General features: G+C 41.1%; 1 long non-coding RNA gene across 5 annotated transcripts; it reads left to right on the forward strand.

Moving 5' to 3' along the window:
* The first annotated feature begins 433 nt into the window (after positions 1-433).
* On the forward strand, positions 434-8,223 carry LOC137837341 (uncharacterized). Of its 5 annotated transcripts, none has more exons than XR_011085431.1 (6): positions 434-955; positions 2,042-2,200; positions 5,936-6,078; positions 6,488-6,639; positions 7,675-7,825; positions 7,905-8,223. It is a non-coding gene; the product is annotated as an uncharacterized lncRNA (long non-coding RNA). The 5 variants fall into 5 exon arrangements; XR_011085433.1 differs by having other exon boundaries at positions 484-955; positions 7,908-8,223; XR_011085430.1 differs by lacking the exon at positions 5,936-6,078.
* Positions 8,224-17,327: the final 9,104 nt, after the last annotated feature.

Genomic DNA, 17,327 nt, shown 5'->3' on the forward strand with positions numbered 1-17,327 from the left:
CTCTTCTAGAATCCAAAAACATATTTTTCAAATTTTACAATCCAAAATATTTTTTAAGAAAATACATTTCAAATTATAAAATCTAAAATATATTATGAATCTATAAATATCTTTCAAGTTTTATAACTTAAAAATACATTATGAATTCTAAATTCTATAATTGAGAATGTATTTTTTATAAAAGAAACTCATTTTAAGTTATAAAATTTGAAAAATATTTTCAAACTAAAAATTCTTTCGAAATTTTACAATCTAAATTTTAAAATAAAATATTTCAATAAAATAAAGGTTAATTTTAGTACGTAAAAAAGAATGAGTTGTATAAAGAGTCGAGGTTAAGTGGAAATAAATAATAATAATAATAATAAAAAAAAAAATAAAAAAAAAATAAAAAAAAAATAAAAATATATATATATATATATATTTTGAGGTCACCGTATTCCCAAAATACCACATTACAACACCAACACATTCATTGAGACTGCCAAACATCTAAACGAAATCTTCATGTAAAAATTTCTTCCACTCTACACTCCAACAACAACAACGAAGTGCTCGAAGTCTGAAACTGTGAATACAAACAAACAATCAAAACGAGAGAAAACATGCTACTCCATCCCGTGCTTTCTCTTTCTCCCTTTCCCCCTCTCGTTTCGAATCGTTCGCTCTGATTTCGTCCTCGTCGGAGGCAATTCGCTCCCCGTCGCGCCTCCAGTGCGCTGCCGTGGCCTCCGGCGGCGAGGAGTTAACCATGAAGTCGGGGTACCTGTTCGAGCCGAGCGCGACAGAGGCGGATTTGCTGGCGGAGTACTGGATTCCGTAAATCGCGGCCATTTATTGGCCGAAGCCTCTGCATGTGGCTCGCCAGTTGGTCCAGATGGGGCTCGCGTTCGGGAATAGGTTTGGTCTTTGCTACATCGACTCTCTCTTGGACCGCTCCGAGTCAATGCTTCAGGTTTCGTAACGCTCTTTTCATTTTGCTTGTGAATTCACGTTCGGAGGAGCTGGTTTCGTGTTATTGGAGTAATGAATTTTGAACATTTTGTAGGAAATGGTGTGTTGTTATAGTTATAAAGTAAGACTTTGTAGGAAATGGTTTGTATTGCTGGAATTGAGCATTTTTAAAACTTATGAAGGAAATGATCGTTGTTAGGATGCAGAGTATTTTTTGAAACCTATAGAATAAGACTATGGATAAACTTTTCATAGGCAGTTATAGAGTAGAAAAAAAACTTAAAATGAATGGAACTTCTCTCGTAATAAGTTATAGTAGAGCTTTTATAAATGTTGAGTGCATAAGTTGATTTTAGTTTATGGTAAAAGTTCATTTCATTGTATCTTCTTATTTTCTTGTAAGTGTTTATAAAGAAGTTTATTCAAATAAGGCCTAAGTGAAGATTCTTGAGATTTTTTAGATTATTTGTTCTTTTGTTTTGGTTAGAGCTGAAGAACTAAGGAAAATATTGGTAGAGCTTGGGCCGGTATGTAATGCTGGTTATTATTTTAGTAGGGCTGAACTTTTTTTCTTTAACTTCTGCATTTTTGTCTTTTTGAACTTTGCCATTTCTGGATTGAGTAATGGCGTAATGGCAAAGGTCATTGATGTTATTGACCTATTCATTCTTCCAGATTGATAAATTTTGTGACAGTAGTTGTGAATTTGTTGCGTATCTGTTTTGATTTTTTTTTTCTCATGAATTTTATGTTGTAATGTGCCAAAACCGTGCTGCTCATTAAGTATTTTAGGAAGTTTTTTATTTTATCCTTTCTATAATTTTATTCTTCATTACAGGTGTATCTTGCTATTAAAATTAGGATTATGTATTTAAAAACAATCCCATAATTACATGGATTTGTTTCCTTAGAATTAGCTCTCTGTATTTTCCTAAAATAAGCAGCAGGCTCATGTGTTCATAGGTCCAATGACCTCATTATTGAAAAACAGAAGAAATATATTATTCTTTATAAGTTTGAGATGGTATCGGAGCTCATGATCTATCTTCGAGTGTATCTAACGATGTCTATCAACCCTAAAACGCAGCTTCAATTGTTGCGCCCCCTTAACATATTGCAGCCTTCATTGCTGCGCTCACTGTGGCAACCTTTGTTGCTGCATAAGCTACCTATATGGCTGAGATCATTAATTCTGGAATGGAAACTTCCCAAACTGCTGGAGAATTGCAGAATGTTCAGCCCATAGGTACGTGCTCTCTAACTTATTTTGGTAAGTTTCTATTTTCTTTTGGTCTTAATGCTTCAGATACACCTTTTTCTCACTATTGGATACTAGATTTCGGAGCCACTAACCATATGACCCCACTACCCAAATACTTCTCCACATATTCTCCTTGTCCTAGCTATAAGAAAATTTCCACAGCAGATGGAAGTCTCCTAACAATAGTCGGACAAGGAGTGGTTCAAATAAGCCTATCAATAACCTTAAAAAGTGTCATTCATGTCCCTAAATTATCTACTAATCTGATTTGTGTACAAAAACTCACAAAAAATCTTTCATGTAATGTTTTTCATAGTAATTCTTGTAATTTACAAGACAAGAATCGGTGGAGAACAATTGGACATGCGCTAAATAATGGAATGACACTACATGGAGGACCCTAAGTAGCCTATCAATAGCCACTCCCTCATGTCTGAATCCACCATGACTAGTGAAGAGAAAAGTCAACTATACCATTTTTGGTTGGGAGATCCTTCATTTCAAGTTGTAAAATTTATTTTTCCCTCCTTGATTAAGAATTTAAATGTTGGAAGTCTCCACCGTGAGTTGTGTGAGTTTGCTAAATATTAAGAAGTGGACTTTAATCCTAATTCAACCTTATAGAACCGGCTTATAAGGTGAGGTTTGCACCCACTTATAAACTATGAAATGTTCTGATCTCTAATTGATGTGGGATCTCCAACACACCCCTTACGCCAAGGTTACCAACTCGTGCATTGGACTATATATTATGGGTGATCCGATAACGATCCGATAGCAAGTGGTCTGATAAGCCCAATACACACTCGCTAGGAGACTCTAAATGACTCAGATACCGTATTAAAAAGTGAACTTTAAGCTTAACTCAACCTTATAAAACTGACTTATAAGGTGAGGTTTGCACCCACTTATAAACTATGAAATGTCCTAATCTCTGGTTGATGTAAGATCTCCAACACTAAACATAAGTCCGTCAATTTTCCCATTAGCAATAAGAGGAGTCTTATCATGTTCATATTGATGTATGGTGTCCCGATAATTTCCCTAATATCTCAAGTGCTAATGGTTTATAACCTTTATAAATGATTGTACCCGGGTGACTTGGGTTTTCCTAGTGAAACACAAATTTCATGTTAATTCTACTTTTATTTAGTTTGTCACTATTATTAAGAATCAATTTGGAGTCAAGAGAATTAGGCCCGATAAAGTCAAAGACTACTTTAATCTCAAGTTCAACTCTATTTACCAAAAAAAGGGGATAATTTAGAAGTATTCATGTGTTAACACACCTTAACAAAATGAGATTGCTGAAAGGGTGGACACTTATTAGAACAAACTAGAGCTCTACTTTTTCAATATCATGTTCCTAAGAAATTTTGGGGCGAAACCCTTCTTACTTCCACTTATCTTATCAATAGATTGTCCTCTAGAATCTTAGGATCAAAGAGTCACATGGAAGTTCTATCCTCATTCTATCCATACATAGACCCTACAAATAAACTCCAATCTAAAATATTTGGGTATGTATCGTTTGTGCTTGTTCATAGTAATTGAAGGGGAAAATTGACTCCTAGGCTGTTAAATGTGTTATTTTAGGTTACTCAACCACACAAAAGGGTAAAAAATGCTATCATGTACTATCCAACAAATTTTGTACCAAGGGATGTCACTTTCAAGCTACTTCAGCAACTTCATCTTTAGGGGGAGAATATAAAAGAGGAAGATGAGCCTCTCAAGCTTTTAAATATGACATTTGAACCTGCACCTAAACCTCTTAGACCTACAAAAATTGTACCTGAACCTCATGAACCTACACTTGAATTTGCACCTGAACCTACACCTAAATCTACACCTAGACCTGTATCTAGTGAGGGTGGAAAATTTGGGAAAAAATGGTTTATTCAAGGAGAGAAAAGGTCATTCCAAAAATTTAATCGACCACCATTACATGAGGTAACTATTTCTAATCCTATAAATTCTGATAATTCTAATGAGTTTGTATATGAAAATTCAGAAGCATATGTGGACCAAAACCTAGATCTTCCCACTTCCCTTTAGAAAGGGAACCAGAACATGCACCCAACAAAACTATAGCCACTTTACCCTTTATCAAATTTCCCGTTCTTTGAAAAATTCTCCTATGCACACAACTTTTCTCACAAACCTAAACTCTATAACCACACCTTCCTTTGTATTTGAAGCATTATCTGACAGGAAATGGAAACAAGCCATGGATGTGGAAATGGAAAAAAAACCAGTGGGGTGTAAGTGGGTATATACAAAGAAATGTCAGACTGATGGGACAATTGAATGTTATAAGACAAGGTTACTGGGCAAAGGATTCACTCAAACCTATGGAGTGGATTAGACATTTGCTCCATTTGTTAAGATGAACATGGTCAGAGTAATACTGTCATTAGTAGCAAATCATAATTAGGATCTACAGTAATTCGATGTGAAGAATGCATTTTTACATGGAGATCTTGATGAATAAATATACATGCAGTTGCCCCTAAGTATGAAGGACATGTTGCTACCGAAAGAAAGGCTTTGTATGTGTTAAAACAATCCCTAAGAGCATGGTTTAGTAGATTCACCAAGGTTATGACAAGTATGGGTTACAAAAAAAGTCAAGGGGATCACAAAAGTCATCAAACATTCAGTTGGTCTGACTAAACGGTCTAGTTGTCACTTGTGAGATCGTCTAACTAGACGGTCTGCTAGAAGCGTTTCTAGACAGTATGAAGAAAGTGTCCACCTTTGCGAGTGAGCTGAATACACAAAGATTGCAAGCTTCAAGGAGAAAGTGTGAAGCTTTACAATAGCATTAGAAAAACGGAGCATTAGGGTTTTCTTTATTTTCTTCTTTGTAATTATTTAATTTTGCCTTCTGATGGAAGAAGGCCAATCTCAGGACCAAGTTCAGGCCCAACAACTAGGTCAATGGCAAGGAAGATTTAAGAAGATTGAGACGTTGCTACTGATGACAGAGAAACTTTCATATACATGTTAAAAAATGCCATAAACCTAGTGTAGAGTAAAATTTATTTTTGTCAAAAGTAGAATAGGAATTTTACTTGTAATTTTTCTTAAATGTAATTAGGGTTGAATTTAGGCATCTAAAAACAACCTAGGTTGAATTAGGGTTTTTAGAAACTCCTAATAAAACCTTGGTCGATCCTTTAGACCTAATTTGAGTCACATTATGCATACCATGTCACGCCTCCCTTGTGAGCTCAAATAGGCGCCTATTTTCAAACATTTTTCCATTTGAATTTCCCACCACATTTAGTTAAATTGTGGCTAAATTTAGTTAAATATATAGAGAAATTTGGCTGGAATGCTTTATTATTATCAATTTTTTCAACAAAACAATTAGAAATTGATCCATTATGATATAGCTGATGATGCAGAGGAAGGTTGTATTCTAAACCTAGATTCACAGGAGAGTAGAGGTGAAATGTATTTTCTTTCATGATAATTGTGTTTGATGGTGATTCAATATAGATTATGTAAATTATACTATTTCTCAAATTCCATGTAAATACCATTCTCAAAATGATGGTGATTCAATATAGATTATGTAACTAAAGAATTCCAATTGAAGAATTAATGAAACTGAATGCTATATTGAAAATATGATTGACTTTGACTGAAATAATAGATGCATTAGTAACTGCTGTGATGGAATTTGAAGTAACTACGAGCATACGGTTGAAGGATTCTGCAGGTGTAGTTCATCTAAAGAAATTATCAAGTGTTGGCATCATGCATGTCCATCTATTGCCATCATTTCAATTTTCTGTCGTCGATGATCAAAAAGGAGAACTCTCAAGATATCAATATTTTTTCTCCTCTTTTTGGTATAGTTTTTTTTTAATGCAACTGCTACTGAAATATCAGTTAGTCTTCCTAGAATCTCCAAGTATAATTTAGTAAGAGTATAATATGATTAATCTATCTCTCTTGACCTTTAAAGTAATATCATAATTTATCAGACTTGTATGTAGGAAGTATAATATGAAAGTATAATAATTGATTTACAACTTATTCTAGTTGAAGAATTCTAGTGCAGGTAAGAATTTCTACCATTGTTACAAAGACTCTGAAAAGTTCTTTTTTTCTTTTATCAGCCAAATTTGTATAAACATATGATGAAGTACTAAGGGTACTCCCTGCATACATTGTAGTAGCACTTGTGTACTCAAATATTCTATTACGTGAGAGCCATCTTTTGCGTTTTGTTTGACTTTTGGATTCTCTTCACTGTAGACCACTTCAATCTGCTAAGTTCACCACATCCTACTCTAAGTTAGTGGGCCCTGCAACCCTGCACAAGGCTATACAAATCCTAGTTTCTACATTAAACATCTCTTCAGACCAAATATGCACATTACCAACAATGAGGCAAAAGACTATGAAAAGTAAGTTTCACACATCTCTGCTTTTCATTTATTTGAAAATGAGAGAGAAGCAAGATAGGAGAAAGTAAATATAGACTATTATCTTATATCATTAATATTAATATACTTTATATCATTGTGATTTTTTTTATTATCATTGTTTATTCTTGGATGTTCTTTCATGTAATTTGTCATGTGACCATTTGTTCCTTCTGATACATGATGTAGTATATAAGATAGTTTTTACATATCTTTGTTTCATAGTTTAGTTAAAAAATTTAATTACTTGAAAATAAAAACTTTAGATTTAAAAGTTATTTTATTATTTTAAACTGAAAAATTACTTTTATATTCAACTCATACTTTAATGATCAAAAAGTCTAGTTTCATTCGATCATGTATTGGATCAATTTTTTATTCAAATTAAGTACACAAATAAAATTAATTTAATTTAATATATACCTAAATTCATTTAGATTGTTGGCTGAATGGATTGAGCCAAAATCAACCTACTTCAAAATGCCTAAAGAATTGATCTGGAGTGCCTCATTGAAATAACATCATATGATATTGTTCACCTATGGAATGTAGTTTTTTCCAAAATTAGTTGACTATAGCCAAGGCATAGATATAAATACAAAAAAAAAAAACATGTCATGGCAGTAAGGTTGTTCTTCTATTGCTTGACCCTCCAGGAAATTATCATATAGATATTCTTCTAGAACTATGTAACAAAGACCAAATTTTTCAGATGGTACATGCAGAAGTCCTTCAGTTAATAATTTAACTTTTCTAGCAGTTGTTATACCACATCAATGTGTCTGAACCAAAAGAACACACTCAATTTGTGATCATCATTGTGTACGAGTTCTTGGTTTGAATTATAAGAGTTTGAACTATGCCTTTCAACATTTGAATATAGAAAGAAACAAGGAAAGGAAACCCAAGGGTGAACCAGTTAATTGTTAATTATGCATGATGATATCAAAGAGTTAATTAGAAAAGAAAAGATGTGTGATGTGTTTAACAATGTTGCATGTATGTGTACTTTTGAAGGTTGGAAACAGTGGAGGATACAAGAAGGTTGTAGTAGAAGCAAAACTGAAGGTTGCCATAAACGAGTTTGGAAGGATTGGAAGGAACTTCTTGAGATGCTGGCACGGTCGTAAAGAGTCCCCTCTTGATGTGATTCCCATCAATGACACTGGTGTGAACTTCTTAAGCATTTTGTTTTGTTCAAGTTGAATGCTTTCATATGGTGATGTTGTTTTCTTTCTAATTGGCAGCAGTACTGGGAAGATAGAGTGTTAAAAGCCAAGGCACTGGGCTTGAACACAATTCAGACACATGTTCCTTGAAATCTGCATGAGCCAGCTCCTGGAAAGTTTGTTTTCGAGGGTTTCTTAAATATTGAAGCATTCCTCAACCTGTCACAAACTTGGTCTCCTTGTCATGATTCGTCCTGGACCATACATATGTTCAGGTTGGATATTGTTAAAAATGACTTTATGTAAATTATTCATTAAAATCTAAAATGTAATTTATATAAATACACAAAGTTTAACTATCGTAAAATGTAATTCTAATATAATTTATTTTATTTAACTTGTTTATTTATCATAAATTTTAATTATTTTATATTAGGTATTAATATAACATGAGTTCAAGGTATTAATAAAGCATGAGTTCAAGGTATTATTAATATATATAAACTGCTTGTGCTGCTTGCAACGCAGGAAGTGCGGATCCAAGTGCATTCTTGCGCCTTTTTTCCTAAGGCTTCTTCTTTCTGCACCCCCACAATTTTCTAAATCCCAAAACTGACCTTAATCTTTTATTTGAAAAAGGACACCGTGGTTACTGGAAATAGGGATCTGGAAGTATGCTACGGATTCAGCAATCCGGAATTGAATTTTTTTTTTCTGGATGAGGGGGTGTTCCGGAATCAATTTTTGCATAAATTATTGATTTCTGGATTGTTGAATCCAGAAGCCTAATTCTATTACAGATTCATGGATCCGGAATGCTTTTTTTTTTTTAAATTACAAATTTTTGAATCCAGAATGCCTATTTCTGTTACGGATTGGTGGATCCGGAAAGCTTTTTTTGAATGATGGATTTTTAAATGTGAAATGCATATTTTGAATTACGGATTGGTGGATCCAAAATTTTACCAGAAGTGTCAATCCGAATTTTTCCGGATTCCATAATCCATAATGCAAAAAATAAATACAGTTCAAGTGCATTTTAGGGTTTTTAAAAAATAATAGGGACAATTTAGTCTTTGCATAACATTGTGGGGATGCAGGAAGAAAAATGTAGGGGTGCAGGAAGAAACTGCCTTTTCCTAAATCACGAACATGATCAAGTCTCTTGATCCTGGTCGCAGAAACATAGCCATGACCAGAGTCTGATGTGAAAGTGAGGAGTCACATAATATAATAATTTACTTTTTTTATAAAAAGAATCAAACATAAATTTTTATTTTATTATTCTAACACTGGTCAATAAATAGATCTTAATGAATAAGATGAATGATTTAGTAAGTAATACGTATTTCTTATATTAATATAATTATTTGATATTAACACAAAATTATATTTATATAGTATTATGAAACCTTGGAAAGTAAATAAAAAAGTTGAAGGGTAGTAATGTATTAATGTTAGGTGGTAGAAGAAAAACAAAGGGTTTAAGAAAATCTTTGGACTATTCTGGTTCAACATTTTTATTATTTATCACCTACTTTTTTATATATACACCTTCTAAAAGTAATGGGAGTTTTCATCTCGTCGAAAAATAATGGAGGTTTTCAAATTGTTGGGAATAATAGGGGTTTCAAAACTGTCGGGAATAGTAGGGGTTTCAAAATCATCCGGAATAGCGAGGGTTTCAAAACCGTCGGGAATAGCGGGGGTTTCAAAACCGCTGGGAATAGCGATGTGGATCTTTCAAGGGAAAAATAAATCGTGGGTAACACACTTAATGGGGGTTAAAACTACCGGTAACACTAAATATAACCCTCTTTAAAATTTCTTTTTTTTTTGTAGTGATTCAAGTGGTAAAAGATTAAAAACCTTATGAGTAGATGCATGGACATGAATAAGGTACTGAATAAATTAGTGGACACATGTTTCATTAATGAGATTTGATTGTCTTTGGGTGATGCATGTTTGGTCAATTCAATTATATATTTATTGATCTTTATCTATATTATCATCTTTTTGGTATTATACAGTCTAGCATTGCATTAGACGATCTCCATTGAAATCATATCTTAATTTGAATGTTAAACAACAAGTGTCATAGGGTCGATTGTGGATAAGAGATCAACTACAGGATACTGCACCTTTCTTGTTGGAAACCTAGTAACTTGGAGGAGTAAAAAACAGAATGTAGTATCTAGATCAAGTGCTGAAGCAGAGTTTTGAGTAATGGCCCAAGGAATATGTTCTATGGTTGAAGATTATATTGGAAGACCTTAAGATAAAGTGGGATGAACCTGTGAGGTTATATTGTGATAATAAATCTATGATTAATATAGCTCACAACCCGGTGCAGTGCATACTGCGGTAGACAAACATTTTATCAAGGAAAAACTAGACAGTGGCTTGATTAGCGCCTCATATGTGTCCACTCAAAATCAACTTGCAGACATACTCACCAACCAAAGGGTTGAATTGCATTACCTTTGAAAGAATTATATCTAAGCTGGAAATGGAGAACATACTCACTAGCTTGAGGGGAGTGTCAAAATGATGAAGACTACATGCAATGTAACATCATTAAGGAGGCTTTTTTCTTTCATTGGGTATATTTTCAGTTCCTTTAGGACACGCATAAGGGGAATGTGAAAATAAAAAATAATTAGTGAAAGTTAATTAAACATATAGAAAGTCGTCTTTCTAACTTTTTGCACTTCAAACCTTCTCCATCTTGAATCAAATGTCTTGTTCTCGAACTAGGTTGGGGACTGGGAGAACTATTGTCTTCAGGTGTCGCTCGGTCGGTCGTGTCTCACGTTCCTCCTTGTCTTCCTCGTCGAACGGCTCCTCCGACTGGTGGGGTACCTGCATATGGCACTCCAACGCTCAAGTCAGTGGGGTATCGTATTCGGCTGATTAGAATACTGTAGATAATGACGTACCTTCTTCCTTGTAATGCGTGATATTTATATTACCTTGATGGACCCTTGCTGTTGGGCCGGATTAGGGGGTTGTTTAGCGATTAGGGTTGGATTAGGTCATTTCCTAACCATGGGTTGACCTTTGCTAATTGGGTCAACCTTTGACTTGAGCACCTTGTGTCGGTCGGCCACATATAACATGTGGTCGACCTCGTACCTTAAAGTAGGGTCTTAACGCACGGGGTGGCCGGTCCATGGACCGGTCGGTCATCCCGGTACAGTTGCCTCCCAGGCTCGAGAGATGGTACAGCTGAAGAGTCTGAAGAATGGGCCTCGGGCGGATTGTGTAATGATGGGTGAAGTGATGTTTGGGGGCGCCTGAGCGATTGACGTGACGCGCATTAATGAGGGGTTTTTCTGGGCGCCAAGTGATGTGAACCGTTGGATCAAGCGAATCCAACGGTTGAGGTTCTTGCGACGTTTGGGATTTCGAGGTCCTCCCGGGCTATAAATAGGGGCTGGGAATAGTAGTGTTTCACGCGTTATCTTTGTTTGAGCTCCGACACCTCGAATCAATCCGACCGATCTCTGTTGCCTTCCTCGTTCGTCTCAAGGTTAGTCATGTCTGCTCTTTCCGAGTCTCCCCCTGCTTGTTCATCGTCCTCTTCGTCTTCTTCTTCCTCTTCTTCTTCTTCTTCCGGCCAAGCCTTTGTTGGCGTTTGGCCCTTGTTCTTTGGGGGACCGTGTGTACAGGGAGCGGTCATCTACCGAGCCTCCCTTTTTCTTTATGTATAGTTGTCTTTTTGCGGACCTGCATGTGTCCCTTCCCTTTGATGCCTTCACGGCCGGGGTCCTGAAGGAGCTAAATGTGGCTCCGACCCAATTTCACGGTTTCGCATCGTTTGCCGGACGTTTGGGTTGCGTCCTCTCCCTTCTTGTTTTCTCCATTTTTATTCTTCATACCCGGCCAAGCTTGCTAGTTGGCAATCGCTGGTCATCCGGGCGGGTAGTGTGTTGTTCAAGCCCTTCACGACCTCTTACAAGAACTTTAAAGAGAAGTTCTTTAAAGTGTACGTGGAGCCGGCGGGGACACGCTATTTTTTTGATGAGGTCGGTCAACATCGTTTCCCGTTGTTTTGGTCGAAGAGTCCAGCAAAGATAACGGATTGGCCGAGGCCGGCATAAACGAGTGAGCATGAGGGTCTTATTTTTTCTTTGTTCGATGTCCTTCCGAGGAAGCTCCCCGCTCGGCCGCTCATGTCGCTGTATAATGCGACCGACCGTGAGGAGGCTTTTGAGGGTATGCCTTTCAATCACTTAGTCAAATTATTTGTTGCATTTTGTTCTGACCGATCTTTTCTTGTTTTGCTTGCAGAAATCGCAAAGAAGGAAATACCTCAAGCTATCGGCATGTTGCATTCGTTCAAGAACAAGTTGAACGAGAAGAGGGGGGCCACCGGCGCCAAGCCCCGTGCGGAGGAGGGTGCCCGGGCGGGGCCCTCGAAGAAACGAGGCCGCGAGAGTGACAACATCGCTCGTACCGTGCGAGCGGCGGGACAGATGCCAACCCCTCCACCAGCTCGGTCAGCTAGACCGACTTCCCCACCCACCGATGATTTCAACCGTCCTATTCCGACGGGGGTGGCGGTGCCCTTGGCCTCCTCGGGCGAATCAACGCTTGCGTTGGTGGAGGGTGACCGGTCCTTCTCACGGGCCGTGAGCTTCAAGTTGCCCCCCAACATCGAGGGGGAGATCAGGTCGGTCCCCGACGACGACCTTCTTGACGGCGGCATCGAGATGATATGTCGGGGTCTAGTCTTAGCCCGCCGGGGGGCCGACGCTCGGAGGAGCCGAGTCGAGGACATATCGCGCCTCAAGCACGATCTTCAGGAGGCCGGGCACAACCTGAAGTAGGTCGTGGAGGCCAACACAACTTACGAAAAGAAGTTGTGTGCGCAAGCGGCCGAGTTGGAGCTGTGCCAGAACAGGTTGGCCGAGCTGGAGAAGGCCAATGCCGACAAAGCCGCGGAGGTTATTCTCCTTCGCAAGGCATTAGAGGCAGCCGACCGTCGGGCCACCCTGATGGGGGAGGAAGCTGCGGCCGAGCGTGAGGCAAAGAGGGCGGCCGAGGCTGAAGTTTTGAAGACCATGGAGGACACCATGGTACTTATTGGTTAGAGCTTCGACCTTGCCGTCCGCCAGGCTGAAGTGCTCTACGGCGGTCCACCTCCTTCTGGTCAATTTGACCAAGACATGGAGGTTGTGGATGGCCGTCTGGTTCCTGCGACGGCTGACCCTCCTGCTGACGAGGCTGAAGCTGATCCCTCTAATGAGGTTTTGAATATTGTAGATTAGGCAGTCAGCTTCTAATTTTGAACCCTTGGGGCCGGGGTGTGGCCCCCACCTCTTTTTATTTAATATAAGTGTTTTTTTTTTCTTCAATTGTTTCTGCATTTTCTGGACGAACGAGCCTTTACGAGCCGAGTGGGTTGGAATAATTAATCTTAACCCGTGGTAAAACTAACTGAGTAAAAAGAACTAAGCAATCGGTCGGTAGATGAAATCAACTGGGTGACTCGTGATAATTAAAATCAACCAAGTGATTGTAACGGAGTTCGATCAATCGGTCGCTCTTTAGCAAATTCGATTTAGACGAATTTTGTTGGTTTGTGTGAACCGGGGTTCTTGCCGAACGTTGTGTGTGCATCGGGAGGGTATGCCGGTTAAGGCTACATCCTGGCCGGGATAGGTACGGGTTTTGGGAGGGTATGCCAGTTAAGGCTACATCCTGGCCGAACCGTGTGTGTTACGGGAGGGTATGCCGGTTAAGGCTACATCCTGGCCGAACCGTGTGTGTCATTCGTTGTATACACCATGTACGAAACGCCTCGTTAAAACCTCTCCGACCGATGGATCGGTCGGGCGAGGAAAGAGTGCGTGTCTTTTATTCATGCTTAGCTGAAATAAAACTTTAGGTGCGTGGCATTCCACGTCCTAGGTACAATTTTTCCCGATAGGTGTTCCAAGTGATAAGCCCCCCATTCTCCTACTTCTCGGATTCGAAACGGTCCTTCCCAATTTGATGAGAACTTGTCGTCCGACTTCCTAGCGTTTTTGCGCATTCTCCAGACGAGGTCGCCTTGTTGAAAGCTTCTGGGCTGGACCTTTGAGTTGTACCTCCTTGACGCTCGGAGCTTGCATGCCGCTTCCCGTATCTTGCTTTTATCTCGAAGCTCGTTCAAGAGGTCGAGGCCGACCGCCAGACTTTCCTTGTTGAGGGATACGTCAAAGAGTTGGTGTCGGATGGATGGCTCCCCGACTTCTACCGATATCATGGCCTCGGTGCCGTACGTGAGGCTGTAGGGGGTTTCTTGTGTGGTGGACTGTGGGGTGCAGCGGTATGCCCACAAGACCTTGGGCAGCTCCTCCGTCCATCTTCCCTTGGCAGTGCCGAGCCTCTTTCTTAGTTCGTTCAATAAAACCTTGTTGGCCGCTTCGGCTTGTCCGTTCGTATGTGGATGCTCAACGGAGCTTGTGAGGGATTTGATGCCGAGGTCGTTGTAGAAAGTCAGGAGGCCTTGGTCGATGAATTGTCGGCCGTTATCGGAGACTATCGAGTGTGGTATGCCGAATCGGCACACTATGTTTTTCCACACGAAATTTTGGACGTTTCGGGCGGTGATTGTGGCTAGTGGTTCGTCCTCTATCCACTTGGTGAAGTAGTCTACCGCGACCAGCAGATGCTTCGTTTGGCCTTTGTCCGGTGAGAATGGGCCGATGATGTCCATCCCCCACATGGCGAACGACCAGGGTGATGTCATGCTGTGCAGTTCTTCTGGTTTTCGGTGGTGGAGGGGGCCAAACTCTTGGCATTTTTGGCATTTCTTGACGTAATTAGCGCTATCTCCATGAACGGTCGGCCAGTAGTACCCCGCGCGGATTATCTTGGCCGCCATTGTTCGGGCTCCGGAGTGGCTCCCGCACGCTCCCTCGTGGATTTCTTGTAACACGTATTGTGATTGTTCTTTGGTGAGGCACTTTAGGAGTGGGGTTGAGTACCCCCTACGGTATAAGTCTTGGCCGATCATGGTGTATCGTGCGCATTGTCGTCTGATGTTCTTTTCTTCCCCCGGTTGGCATGTTCCGTGTTCCAAGTACTGGGTGATCGGGGTCATCCATGTGTTGGTCTCGGTGACTGTCATGCATTCGGCGTCACCTACGCTCGGCTGTGCCAGTCGCACTTGGACGACCGATCGGTGGTGGCTTTGTTTTTTCGAGGATGCCAGGCGTGAGAGTGCATCGGCGCGTTCGTTTTCCTGCCGTGGTATGTGCTCGACCGTCACCGTGTCGAACTTTGTTATGACGTTGCGGGCGATGTGGTAATACCGTTGGAGGAGGGGCTCCTTGACTTCAAATTCTCCTTTGATTTGGCCGACGACCAGTTGGGAGTCGCTCTTGCATGTCACCTCCCGCGCGCCTAGGTCATTTGCTAGGTGGAGACCGACCAGTATGGCCTCGTATTCTGTTTGGTTGTTCGTTGCTTTGAAGGAGAACTGGAGAGCTTGCTCAATTAGTAAGTCCCCCGACCCTTCGAGGACGACCCCGGCACCACAAGCCGTTTTGTTGGATGAGCCGTCCACGTAGAGGACCCACTTGGCCGGGGTTTCTGGGAGCTCAGCGGCGAAATCTGCTAAGCATTGGGATTTAATGGCACCTCTCGGTTCGTACTTGATGTCGAACTCTAAAAGCTCGACCGACCACCCTATCATCCGTCCTGCAAGGTCGGGTTTAGATAAAATTTTGTATATAGGGTAGTTGGTCCTTACCCTGATTTCGTGGTTCTGGGAGTATCGGCGCATTCTCCTCGCGGTCAGCACCAAGGCTAGTGCCACTTTCTCTATCATTTGGTACCTGGTCTCGGCTGCGTGGAGCGTCCGGTTGACGAAGTATACCGGGTGTTCTTCGTGGTTCACTTTTGGACAAGGGCGGCGCTGACCGCTTCCTCTGATACGGCCAAGTAGACCACGATGGGTAGGTCGGACGAGGCTTTTTTATGACGGCCGGTGATGACAGGAATTCCTTGAGCTGGCCGAAGATTTGTTCGCATTCCTCGTTCCAACTAAATTTCGAAGTTTTGCGGAGCATTGTGGCTATCGGCCTGATCCTTTCGGCGAGGCGGGGGACGAATCTGGAAAGTGCTGTCAGTCGGCCGAGTAGCTGTTGGATTTCTTTCAGGTTTTTCGGGCTTCTCATTTCCATTATGGCCTTGCATTTGTCAGGGTTCGCTTCGATCCCTCTGTGGGTCAGCATAAAGCCGAGGAACTTGTCGCCTTCTACGCCGAACGCACACTTCTCAGGGTTAAGGCGCATGTTGACCCTTCTCAGGGTGTCGAAAACTTCTTGTAGGTCTTTTATATGTTGGCCGCACGAGTTGGATTTCACCACGATGTCGTCCACGTACACCTCCACGCTTCTGCCGATCATCCCTTTGAAGATCTTGTCCATGAGCCTCTAGTAGGTAGCCCCGACGTTTTTTAGGCCGAACGACATTACCTTATAGAAGTAGTTAGCGTCGTCTGTCGTAAAAGCCGTTTTGCCCCTATCGCTATGATGCATGCTGATCTGGTTGTAGCCGGAGTAGGCGTCTAAGAAGCTCAATATTTTGTGACCGGCCGCTCCGTCTACGAGCCGGTCGATGTTGGAAAGGGGATATGAGTCTTTGGGGCACGCCTTGTTGAGATCTTTATAGTCTACACACATCCGCCATTTGCCGCTTGACTTTTTGACCATCACAACGTTGGCCAGCCAAGTGGAGTATCGTGCCTCGGCTATAAAGCCGGCTTTTAGGAGCTTATCGGCCTCACTTCTGGCGGCCAGCCGCTTGTCCTCTCCGTAATTTCTTTTCTTTTGTGCCACCGGGCGTGCTTCTTTATACACCGAAAGGCGATGGGTGATGATGTCCGGATGGACGCCCGGTACGTCGGCAGTCGTCCAGGCAAAGAGGTCTACGTTCCTCTTGAGAGTTCGGTGAACGAAATCCGCATCGGCGACGGCCATTGCCGTGCCGATGCTCGTGTATCGGTCCTCCCCGTCGAGTTCGGCTTGGCGTAGCTCGTCCTTGGCTTCGAGTCTTGGTTCGATTTCCCTGGGATCCAGATCTGCCATGGTGATGCCCTTCTTTGGTTGGGGTGAGTGCCGGTGGGGGCTTCTCCCGCTGCCGACAATCTTTCGCTTGGGTGAACGGCTGCCGCTGGGCCTCTATTGTGTAGGTTCAACTCGCAGGCTTTCGGCATAGCATTCTCGGGCGACCTTTTGATCTACATGGATCGTCAGGATATCGCCTGAGAGGGAAAGGAATTTCATTGCTAGGTGGGGGGTGGAGACGATCGCTCCGAGCTTGTTGAGGGACGACCTTCCGAGGAGGATGTTGTAGGATGTGTTGGCGTTTATGACCAGGTATCTGATTTTGAGGGTTTTCCTAGCCCCTTCCAGGCCGAACGTTGTGTATAGCTCTATGTAACCCTTCGTTCCTACGCGTTCCCCCGAGAAGCCGACCACGTGGTCGTTGTAGGGCATCATTTCC

Source organism: Phaseolus vulgaris, chromosome 4, assembly GCF_000499845.2.
Source record: "Phaseolus vulgaris cultivar G19833 chromosome 4, P. vulgaris v2.0, whole genome shotgun sequence".
Lineage (NCBI taxonomy): Eukaryota > Viridiplantae > Streptophyta > Magnoliopsida > Fabales > Fabaceae > Phaseolus > Phaseolus vulgaris.